General features: G+C 43.1%; 2 long non-coding RNA genes across 5 annotated transcripts in view; one reads left to right on the forward strand and one right to left on the reverse strand.

Moving 5' to 3' along the window:
* LOC139028937 (uncharacterized) overlaps positions 1 to 4839 on the forward strand; it is a 59518-nt gene extending 54679 nt beyond the window's left edge. For 2 of the 4 annotated variants that reach the window (XR_011481164.1, XR_011481163.1), the window contains one exon: positions 3189 to 3569. This is a non-coding gene — a long non-coding RNA (uncharacterized lncRNA). Of the gene's footprint in view, positions 1 to 642 lie in introns of all 4 variants that reach the window. The other 2 variants (XR_011481166.1, XR_011481165.1) reach the window with 2 other exon arrangements.
* A 1506-nt stretch (positions 4840 to 6345) lies between these two features.
* Positions 6346 to 11011, reverse strand: part of LOC139028938 (uncharacterized) — a 95714-nt gene continuing 91048 nt past the window's right edge. The window contains exon 3 of the long non-coding RNA XR_011481167.1: positions 6346 to 6821. This is a non-coding gene — a long non-coding RNA (uncharacterized lncRNA). The remainder of the gene's footprint in view (positions 6822 to 11011) is intronic.

An 11011-nucleotide genomic window follows, 5' to 3' on the forward strand; every position in this document is an offset into this window, starting at 1 on the left:
TATTGTCAAGCAGCCTCAACCCCCTCTCTCTATAGGATAGTAGCCCAGTCGCTGCTCTCCCATCCACCTCATATCAACAGAACTGGGTTACTGTCTGAAAACAGCCAAGCTATGGAGAGGTAGGCTCGAGGAGGCCTTCAGCAGGTACTGAAATTGACACAGTTTACTCAGAGATTGCGAAAATTAGGAAAAGTTGTTTCTACACTTAGACAAACCATGAACATTATAAACTCAGTTCCGTCTCCAAAAACAACTCTGAACATATAAGAAAACATATTTGCATGGGAAATAAGTAGAGAACACGCTGTGTTCTTCTTCCGCCCACACTGTGCTGGGCCAAGACAGGAGTAGATAGTGAGTGTTTGTAAACAGTGCGTGACGGGGGGGATGCAGAGACAGGAGAGGAGAAGGGGAGTGCTGGGGTGTGCTCTCCTCTGCTCACGGTCCCACAGAGAAACCCGAGGAGGGAGCTGTGACTGAGCGGGGATGAGCGATGAACAGACAGGGCTTGTCCACAGACAGTCAGAGGGAGAGCTGGAGCTCTTTAACCATGGGGAGGGAGGGGAGCAGGATGGGGAAGGATGGACTCACAAGGTGTCCGGGCCGAGGCAGGTAATTCATCAGGCCATTCTCTCTCTCCAGGATAGGCTGCCCTACCGGCCAGGCACAGCCAGCAGGAACTTCCCATGGTCACCTCCGCTCTGCTCCGAGGGACTGAGAATCCTAATGAGCTGGAGGGCTCCACATTTACCACGGCTGATTAACTGAGAACAATGAGGCCAAACAGAACTCACAGGCACTCACAATAGTGACTAGAGAGCCTCAAGGCGTTGTCTCTGTATTTTTTTGAGGGGAGAGAAAATGAGAGAGCGAGCGAAAGAGGAGAATGGAGGGGGAGAAAGTGAACAAGACTGTAGTTTTGTAATGCTTTGTTTTATTTGTTTAGAGGAAAGAAGCGATACTTTGAATACTTATTGTCACTATAATATATCCATGAGGCCATATATGTCCATAGCCAGCACATGCTATTAGTTCCTGTTAAAAAGGTGGGGTATAAAGTTGGAGTTGGACTATAGCTTATGTAATGGGGCGGCAGGGCGGCAGGGTAGCCTAGTGGTTAGAGCGTTGGACTAGTAACCGAAAGGTTGCAAGTTCAAGTCCCCGAGCTGACAAGGTACAAATTTGTCGTTCTGCCCCTGAACAGGCAATTAACCCACTGTTCCTAGGCTGTCATTGAAAATAAGAATTTGTTCTTAACTGACTTGCCTAGTTAAATAAAGGAAAAAAATAAAAATAATGATGTTTAAATTATATTTATAGCATGCTAAAAAAGCAGTTGCACCATTAGTCATTTCCTCATGCAAATGAAGCCTAGCTATTTGCCTACATAGGCCTGCTATGTGCAGTGAGACCTAGCTACACCCCCTCACAGGGGCCTAGTGAACGAGGGTTGTTCTGACAGCTAGTGAGTGTCATTTAAACCCAGCCAACCTCCACCGATTACCATCTACATATTTATGGAGAATATGAGCATTATATGGTACCATTTCAATTAATAACCCCTTTTTTACTGACTGAATGCTTTGTATTCTCGACTATGCAATTAGTTTAGAATGGCTAAGAGATCAACTTCATTAGCAATTTTTGTACTGAAGGTGCCCGCTTCGGCCAAATGTTCGTTCTCAGTGGAAAGTATATCTCTTTGGAAAAGCTGTCCTAAATTAGTTTCTGTATCAGTTAAAGACTATTTCCTCTCTGGTTTAAACTTGGGTGTGATAGAGGAACCTCTGGAATATTTATGGAGGGGAAAATAAATCCAGAAAGACAATTTTGCCATTCGGTTACATGTTCTGCCTTCCCTTCTTGTGTTTTTCCAATTATTTAATGCTATTTAAATATAGCAGAGCCGACACATGCAGTTCACTGTAGTGGGGCCTGAAATAAGTCACGCTTTAATTGTATTTCATAAATGATAATAGGAGCCCATCACAGTAAGCTAGCTGTAATAAAATGATAAAATGGACAATTATGAAAAAATCCAGGCCCTTAATTTTCTAAACACACTCCAGAGAGTGTCTTTAAGCCGGGCATATTTGACTAGATGTTGAACAGTATTCCCCTCAGTGAGGGCTGCTGAAGTGCTGTGAATTACAGTAGAAGTGTTTTGTATGTTGTACAGTAACGTGTAGTACTACAAACTGTAGTGCCACTTCATGAAATACTATTTATCCAATTGTCTGCAGGGAAAGGTTTATATTCATTATATTCCCTTATGTATATAAGGCCAACTCAAATAATGATTGGCAGAATAAACCATACAGTACAATATGTGTGCTGAAGGCAGGCCTGAATGTAGACACAACCATGGTCTGTAAATCAGTCATTTCCCCATCATTGCAGGAAGGATATGGCTGGTTTGTGCGTTGGTGTTTGTGGTCCCCAGTCAGCCAGTGGGTCAGACAGAGATAACACCTCTCTCTTTAAGGGGCTCTCAAATTCCCAATCAGTGTTTGACTTGGGAGACAGGTGATTACTCACACCTGGGGACCTTGCCTCTTTCTGCACCCGGACTCCACCCCACCTCACCTGTGCCAAGCATGATCCATCGGTGAGGCAGCATGTGCCATGTGATGATACGCCGTCTGCTGGTGGGGCAAACCCACTGCTTGCTGTCCCTATCAATCAATGAAATATTTTTTTTCTATAACATATTTCATACAAAGCAAGGGCTTTTTTTTAACCTTTATTTAACTAGGCAAGTCAGTTAAGAACAAATTCTTATTTTCAATGACGGCTTAGGAACAGTGGGTTAACTGCCTTGTTCAGGGGCAGAACGACAGGTTTTTACCTTGTCAGCTCGGGGATTCGATCTTGCAACCTTTCGGTTACAAGTCCAACACTCTAACCACTAAGGCTACCTGCCACCGCTTTACACTAAAAAAGAAAACACAAGAAAAGGGAAATAAAAAAATACTCATCACTAAAAGTACATCTGAAAGGCATTATGGTAACCAGCACATAAAGCAGGGAAAAGCATGAATATACACAAGGTAAAATATAAGGACAGGCAATGAATCCCTTTTATCCAGATAAATTAATGACTGTACATTGCTTTTACTTGGAGGGCATCAAGACCTCAACCATGAAATCTTATGGTGCAGTATACCTGTAACATGTCTCTTTCCCAGGTGTCTTTCTGACGTTCTTGATGCACATCCAATGATGAGTGGGTGATGGAGGTCCCTCTGCTGTAACTCTGACCTGCAGAGCATAATGACCGCTCCAAAGACAGGACCTAAGGAAAGATGAGTCAAATGAAACACATCTAGACACCACTGCTTCTGCTGCAAACATGATGGCATGATCTGTCTCTGTGAAGACAAAAACATTGTACCTGTTGTGCAATTCTCAGATCATATGGTTCATTTTGAAACGATTAAACTGAAACAGTGAAACTTTTTACCAATAGAGGTTACGCTGCTTATGATATGAACTGTATCGTCTGTTGATGTATTATATTTCATGATGTTACATATCTTCAATAAATGTATTGGTGTCTTTGGTAGAAATATTGAGCATTACAATATTTGGAAACTGGGGTAGGGAGTTCACAACCAGAGCAGGGGAAGGTAATTGCAGGTTTTTGTTCCAGCCCTCCAGGACAGAGAATACCCCCCTACACACACCATTTGCCGCTGTAGGTTTAGAGATCTACAGATGGCCTCTGTAAATATCTGAATAAGGCTAGCCTCTACCGTGTAAATGATAACACCATTTCTGGTCATAATTTATCTAAATACAGGACATTGTGGGGTAACTCTATACTCCAGTATGGTGTGTGTTATCGTATATTGTTCATGTTGTATCACTGCAACCCTCAGGTGATGAAACGGTCTCTGTCACATTAGCTGCCCTCTCTCGCTCTACTTTTTCTGGAAGCTCCCAGGCCAGCTTTCAGCCATGGATATTCATCCCCCTTTATTTAAAACACACATGTTCGACTGCCTGCCAGTCATTCATCACTGCCAACTAGAGTGGGTATGTGTGGCCATTTAGGCTTATTGATTAGCCATATCATTCACAGATATCTCTCTCAAGTATTTACTGTGTACATCAGCAAACAGGAACCACACAGTAAGTGGATATACCTTCTCACTCACACTTGAATATCCTCTGAGAAGAACCGAAGCAGGAAGCGTTTTCTCTGGGGGTGTCAAGTCAAGCCCAGGAGATGGTCAGCATCATGACACTAAGGAAGACCCTTGAGAGAACCAATCGAAGGCCCATCTGTGTTCAGTGCAGAGTGAATCCTGTGTTTCCAGGTTTAAACTGAACGTTATTAAAACAAGTGGGCCGAAAGGTCAGGAGAGAGCAGCCCACAAAAACAAACAATTCATTTGGCATGGAGGTGTAATGGGATGAGATGTGGGCTGTGGCCGGGCCTATTGTTCTGCTGGAATTAACCGTGGCAGGTCATGTGTCACTGGGCACTGACCCCGGCCCCATTCAGGAGCCCAAACTCTGCATTAGCCACGGCCCAAAGACAGGTCAAACATAGTCACAAACCAGGCACACACACAGCCAGTTCTGACCAGGGCAGCACTTACAAAACAAAGAGGGGTATTACCATGCGGTGGTTGTGACACTGGCGGCATCAAAGGCTTTGTGACTCATCCGTTGGCCTGAATCTGTTGGACTGGTGCATATTGGAGGCATTAAGCATGAACGACATGCACCTAAATACTCCTATTTCATCTGTGCAAAGTGTGTGAGCCGGAGGTGACTCCACTCCCCATTCCCACATCCATACCTGTCTGAGGTGCAGAGTTGGAATGAGAGTACAGAGTACAGAGTGAGTCAGAGGAGTGGGTTTGGTTCCTGTGGGGCCTGCTTGGGCATACACTCAGACCACCCATCAGGATTGCTTTGTGCGGTCTAGTCTGCATGCCTCTTTTCCTCTCTGCAGCGTGTCAGTCTCCTTGCATGTGAAGCCAATCGCTCGGCTGTTGTAGGCGTTTACATTTCCACCTGACAGATGCCTGGTGGAACAGTGGCGTGTTGTAAAAACATCTGATCCTTTAGCTGCAGGCTACAGATACTGCTAATTGAAAAACGCCTATTCCAATATTATTGTTGCACAGTGCAATCACATTCTATCATTTCTCAAGACTTGGCTGCTTTGCCTCGTTTCACTGACATTCCTCCTCTGTCTACTCGAGCGTATAATCACAACATATTTATTGATTAGAGGACAAACAGTAGCTAGCTCAACTGGACGGTAAACTCCTTTGTTTTATTCCTATTCAGCATGGTGGCAGCAGTACTTCTCCCAGGTAGCTAGATGACAGCTAAAGCAAGCCTTTGCTCCAGCATGGCTCTGCTGTCTCTGCACCTAATTGATTGGAAGGGGAAAGGCAGAACAGCTGCCCCAAAGCACAGAGCCAGAATTAAAACTTCAATCCCACTGCCGAACACTCAATTTCATCCATGATCCAGCATTATACAAATGAGTTGAGAACAGACAGACAGGTGTATGGTTCACCAGTAGGGTCCCTGGGCCCGCTGGCCTCAGAACCACAAACTGCTCCCCTCTCTCTCCCAGCAGCACCAGGCCCTCTGTGCTCCCTCTGTGCTCCCTACCCTCCTACAGACAGCCCCCAGCCAAAACTACAACAGGCCAATTCTAGTTTTTAGGGGATCCATTCACAGCACTTTTCATTTAGGTAAGAATCAACAAGAGGGTGTAACACTTAAATCATCATCAGTAGCTTTGCCTGCCATTTCTGGGCCCTCCTCCACACACATACATTAACCAGAATATGCTATAAAATTAGTAGACATACTAGCCTACCAGTAAGTAGTAAGTACACGCATAACTTTCACAGAGGACAACAAAGGAGATGGATATGCAAAAGCTCAGAATATGTCAGAAATTCACTGGGATAGTTATAGTTTTACACAACCAGTTTCAAATTACAACTGTTTTTAAAGGTGATATTAGATACAACAGATACATTAAGAGTGAATTGTGTCAAAATAACCAGAGGCCCAGAGCAGTCAAAAACATGATTGTCCTGTGTTTTATATATATTTCCACACTGAGGTCGGAATAATACTGTGAAATTGTGACAATTATGATAATACCCCTTTAAGTGTAAGCTGTTTGAAAAGACTGCCTGAAATTGAATCATGTTTTGGTGGGATGGCGTTTTGGCCTGCCTGCTGACATCACCAGGCGGTAAATTAGTTAATAGACCAGTAAGAAAGAGAGTTCCAAACCTCTCTGCCAATAACAGCTAGTTTTCAGTTTTCCCTCCCCACCCAGACCACTCCCAGACACTCCTAACAAAATTCTTGCTTGAGAAATTTCTCTTTGCGAAGAAGCCATTTTTGTTTCTTTTTGACCATTTTAATTGACAACAAATCACTGTAATGTACTTAATTGTTACCCAGGAATGATTTGATATTTAGATAAAAATGGCTGAAGTGGACCTTTAAGAACCATAACACAATTCAGAAATACATTTGTAAAAATCAACACATTATTCCATCAACATAAGCGAGGCAGTGTACTGTACAGTTCAGCCAGTAGTCCATAAAGCAGCAATATGTTTGCATAATAGTGACATTTCTTCTAACTGTATTAAGGAATCTTGATAGTTGCACATGTGGCCTTTTCAGTGGTGAGATGACTGGACACTATTCTTCTGAGTGCGGTGGGTCCATGCAGCGGGCAGCCAGGCAGGGGTGAACAGAGTACGATCTTCACTACTAGGGCCCACACAGGCCGACTGTGTTCTCTTTTTGACTGGACGATTGTCCTGCATGGGACACAAGGATCAGCCAATCACTTAGAACCACTTTTTTTGTTCAGCTGCAACAACAAACACCATATTTTGACTTACTGGTTATAGTACAGTTGTCCAGAGGGGTTGAAACCTTTTGTGTAAGGATTGTGATACACACAATGGTTTCTCAACATAACAAGAAATCGTCTGAGTTATTAAATATTGTATCATTGTTCCCACTTGAAAACCTGATCATGGATGGCAAATGCTTTACCTAATGAAACGTTTGTTAACATTCTTAAATGGACTCATTCAAATGTGTGAGTGTAATCATGCATAAACAAAAGAAGAAGTGAAAGCTTCCCTCCACAGTTGTCCTCGTGTTGACATAGAACTGAGGGCTTGGCGAAATCGGCTAGTCAGGGGCCTTGTGTAGCGTGTGACAGGAATCTTTGTAGTCAACAGATCATACTCAGACCCCAGCGCTACTTGCCTTCTGGTGCTGCATACAAACTGAATGAATGGGAACCGGCTAGTCCCTTACTCCAAAAAGTCATCACAACTGTGCCAAACTGGGCCCAGGATACAAACCCAGCAGTAACACTGTACACAGCTCTGAAATGCATCTTTGTCCCAATGTTTTACAGTTCAAAATGTACAAAAGTCAATAAAACAAAGATGGCCATCCATCTCATAGGAGTCTGAGATAACCTAGAAAGTCATCACAACAACATTTACCAACACCTATTGTACTGTTGAATTAACATAAACTATATTCAAGCAATATGTATTATATCATACACTACACAAAAAGAGATTATGGCTACATTGCAAACCCAGTAAAAAGCATATACAGTGGGGCAAAAAAGTATTTAGTCAGCCACCAATTGTGCAAGTTCTCCCACTTAAAAAGATGAGAGAGGCCTGTAATTTTCATCATAGGTACACGTGGCTGGGTCTTTCAGCATGACAATGATCCCAAACACACTGCCCGGGCAACGAAGGAGTGGCTTCGTAAGAAGCATTTCAAGGTCCTGGAGTGGCCTAGCCAGTCTCCAGATCTCAASCCCATAGAAAATCTTTGGAGGGAGTTGAAAGTCCGTGTTGCCCAGCAACAGCCCCAAAACATCACTGCTCTAGAGGAGATCTGCATGGAGGAATGGGCCAAAATACCAGCAACAGTGTGTGAAAACCTTGTGAAGACTTACAGAAAACGTTTGACCTCTGTCATTGCCAACAAAGGGTATATAACAAAGTATTGAGATAAACTTTTGTTATTGACCAAATACTTATTTTCCACCATAATTTGCAAATAAATTCATTAAAAATCCTACAATGTGATTTTCTGGATTTTTTTTTCTCATTTTGTCTGTCATAGTTGAAGTGTACGTACCTATGATGAAAATTACAGGCCTCTCTCATCTTTTTAAGTGGGAGAACTTGCACAATTGGTGGCTGACTAAATACTTGTTTGCCCCACTGTAAAAGGATTCAGGTATACATTTCAATAAATGATGCTACAAATGTATTTTTATCCTTATCCTGAGTGGTTGACTATTTCATTTCAACAAATCAGATTTGACCATGTTCCTGCTTTTATTGTGTTTAGTAAAGTTGAGTTGTTTACAGTGATTCATAAAAACAGTTTTATAAATAGAGAAGAGTATCTGAGAGGGAGGTTGACTAATTCAGTCTAGTAATTCATTCATTAATAGAGTGATTGGTACCGTACAGCAGTATCAGGGTTTCACTACAAACAGTCTCGTCTACCAGATCACTACACCAACCTGTTCCAACACAGAACAACCATGTCTTCACTGGACAACCTCTCTGCCTTTTCCTCTTATAATATATACTGTATATTCCTAATACTGTGTTGCACCCCCCTATTTTGCCCTCAGAACAGCCTCAATTCGTCGGGGCATGGACTCTACAAGTTGTCAAAAGCGTTCCTCATGGATGCTGGCCCATGTTGACGCTAATGCTTCCCACGGTTGTGTCAAGTTGTCTAGAAACTGTTGAGCGTGAAAAACCCAGCAGCATGGCAGTTCTTGACACAAACCGGTGCGCCTGGCACCTACTGTACTACCATACCCCATTCAAAGGCACTTAAAAATGTTGTCTTGCCCATTCACCCTCTGAATGGCACACATACATAATCCATGTCTCAGTTGTCTCAAGGCTTAACAATCCTTCTTAAACCTGTCTCCTCCCCTTAATCTACACTGATGGAAGTGGATTTAACAAGTGACATCAATAAGGGATCATAGCTTTCCCCTGGTCAGTCTATGTCATGGAAAGAGCAGGTGTTGTTAATGTTTTGTACTCAGTGTATATCGCTCTCCATCTCTCTGCCACACAATCAGAGATGATTTCCCAGTTGAGACTGGGCCTTTGAAAGTGATGACTAAAGAGAACTGGAGCCAGCCAGGCCCTGTGTTTTTGGATACTTGGGGACCGGGTTCTAGCGCGGGCCAAGCCAAGATTATAAAGAATGAGCACAGGGGAGAAAATTAAATGGCACATGGCATAAGGCCACACAAGCACCTCGGCCCTCTGCTCATCCCATTCCCAGCAATCTATAATGGAAATGGAGGGAGAGTTTTTTTTCTTCTCTCACGCCACTTGTGTCCAAGCTGCTCTTGGAATAATATTTAAATAACCATAATATTTAAATGAAATTCTGCTTCTTGTATTTTTTCTAGAATTCTCATTTTTTAGAAAGCTTATAAACGGTCACTACTTTTATAGCCATCTGTGTTAATCAGGGTAGGCTCTCACTTATCACCGACCGAAAAAACAACAGACCATCAAATATTATGGTAAGTCCAACCTTTTTTTTTTATGTCATCCATTATATTTTTGAGACCTAATAATGTTCGATTGGTTGTCCTTTACTATTGACTTTTTCAAATAAAGCTTTGGTTAGCAAGCGTTTAAGCATGAAGAACAAGACCCTCTTGAATTGAATGAAGCCGGGAGGGATTAAATACATTTCCTGTTCCTAATCTGGAAATTAGCCCTCGAATGCCAGTGGGAAAAGACAGGCACTTTTCTTGGGGATTTTTAACCATTTGAAGGAAACAATGTGACCGAGACATGGAACCCGGAACCCAGAGGCCTGGTTGGTTGGGGCTGGGAACAGAACAGAGCAGACAAGGACAGACTAGGACAGAACTTTCAGGTCCATTAGAGTGGAATGTGGCTGGGGGTTGGTATGAGATAAAACATGCAGGGGAAAGAGCCTGCCATCCTTCCCCCCTCATTGAGCGACCGCGTCCTTGAGGTCCCATTCATGGAATCCCACTAATGAGAGTGGAAATGTCAGCTATGATACACTCAGAGGATAGAAGGGAAACAGAGCGCCACACAAAGGTCTTTTATGAGGCCTGCCTTCTATTTCCTCTGCACTTGTTTTCCAACTCTTTTATAACTTGATTAGTGGGCCCTTTCACACATTCTCACATGCAGAAAGAGAGCTATTTGCTTATAGATTATTTTTAGTAAAGCACAGACTGCCCTCATTGTATTGGGTGGTGGTAATGGTGGTAGTGGTGGTGATGGTGGTGTAGGGGTTGTATGGTTAGGGGATTGGAATTGATTGCCTATCTGAATGGTGTCTTCCAGTTGGGAAAACACAGACTCTATAATGCATGCTTGGCCGGTCTGTGACAGTGATGCTTCTACTTTCTTAACAGAGGACCACTGATGGGGGAGGGCACAGCAATGACAATAATTATACTGAGAGAGCACAGTTAGTTGAAAGCTAAAAGTGACATGGAGTTGGTGTGGCACACAGGATGAGCAAGAGCCCACTGGTCTTCATGTTGTCATCTCCACTGAAGCAGCTGACCTTGTAGTGCCAAAGAGTAAGAGTAATGTGTTCCTTGAACTGATCTGAGAGCCAAAGGACTGGCTGTACACATGGCAAAGTAGGTTACATAGTTAATTAAGAAAACTTGGCTCTAAATCCGCTAAGTCAAATTACCCCCCGTAGAGACAGTGGAAATAACATTGGGAGATAGGAAATCACTAAATCCTGTGTAAAATTATAAAAAGATGGACCTGTCAAAAACGGAGTCTGGCGCCTACGAGAATGGCATTAGATAAATTAACCTCCACACGACTCCAGAAGGGGATGTGTGGTTAGGACAGCCAGCTCTACATACTGTACAGAGAGAGTTAGAGAGAGAGAGGGGGGGGTAAGAGAGAGAGAGAGAGAG

The sequence above is a fragment of the Salvelinus sp. IW2-2015 genome, linkage group LG16 (genome assembly GCF_002910315.2).
Source record: "Salvelinus sp. IW2-2015 linkage group LG16, ASM291031v2, whole genome shotgun sequence".
Classification (NCBI taxonomy): Eukaryota; Metazoa; Chordata; class Actinopteri; order Salmoniformes; family Salmonidae; genus Salvelinus; species Salvelinus sp. IW2-2015.